The sequence below is a fragment of the Olea europaea genome, chromosome 2 (genome assembly GCF_002742605.1).
Source record: "Olea europaea var. sylvestris chromosome 2, O_europaea_v1, whole genome shotgun sequence".
Classification (NCBI taxonomy): Eukaryota; Viridiplantae; Streptophyta; class Magnoliopsida; order Lamiales; family Oleaceae; genus Olea; species Olea europaea.
This window is the reverse complement of record NC_036238.1, coordinates 30763419-30764410: the sequence shown is the minus strand read 5'-3', so window position 1 is coordinate 30764410 and position 992 is coordinate 30763419. Positions and strand designations below refer to the sequence as shown.

The 992-nt window shown below is 38.4% G+C and overlaps 1 protein-coding gene across 1 annotated transcript in view; it reads left to right on the top strand.

Moving 5' to 3' along the window:
* LOC111370631 (protein NDH-DEPENDENT CYCLIC ELECTRON FLOW 5-like) overlaps positions 1 to 992 on the top strand; it is a 16364-nt gene that overhangs the window by 2533 nt on the left and 12839 nt on the right. The window lies entirely within an intron of this gene.

Genomic DNA, 992 nt, shown 5'->3' with positions numbered 1-992 from the left:
AATAATAATAATAAAAAGAGTGCCATTTTTGTCAATTTTTTTTTTTAACTTAAAATTTAAACTCCCCCAAAATCGGTTTTTCATTAAAAAATTTGACTCCAAAAGAGGAATATGCTTATCGAAACTTGGTACTAAAACCGATTTTTTTTTTATAAATGTTGTCCCGCATTCTGAAAGCTTAACCAAAACGAACATCTTCGCACATCGGAATGCGTGACACACACTCGAACACCCAACACTTCATTTAGCACCCATTCATGCAACATTAAACGTGTAGGGCTTAGGCTATCATGCAAAATATGATCGATGACCTACAAACTAAAATCAAACAAATTCCTAAACTAATGCAATGCAATAAAATAGAATAAATGATACAGTGGGTTGCCTCCCACTCAGCGCTATGTTATAGTCGATAGCTCGACTTTACCGTAATACGTCATTCTGGTGATCCAAGTTGGACGGTAGACTTGTCCTTTGAGAAATCACCGCCACAGTAATGCTTCAACTGCTGTCCATTGACTTTGAATGTCCCCTTGCTGTCGTGAGTGATCTCAATTGCCCCATGTGGAAATACTTGTGTAATGGTGTATGGACCAGACCATCTCGATCTCAATTTTCCTGGAAACAGCTTAAGTCTGGAGTTATACAGTAACCCTTTTTGCCCCACTTGAAAGTCACGCCTCTGGATATGCATGTCATGTCATTTCTTGGTGCGCTCTTTGTAGATCTTTGAGTTCTCATAGGCTTCCATTCTGAGTTCATCAAATTCATTCAGTTGTAACAGCCGTTTTTCACCTGCAACCTTCAAATCCAAGTTCAACTTCTTCATTGCCCAGTAAGCATGATGTTCGATCTCGAGAGGTAGATGGTGTAACACCCCGAATTCTCTAGCAACCCGGAATGTTACCTAACGTGAATTGATTAATAAAGTGCTTGAGGCAAATACATTTTAGTATAACGAGGAATTCAGTAAAAATTGAACAACCTTAACA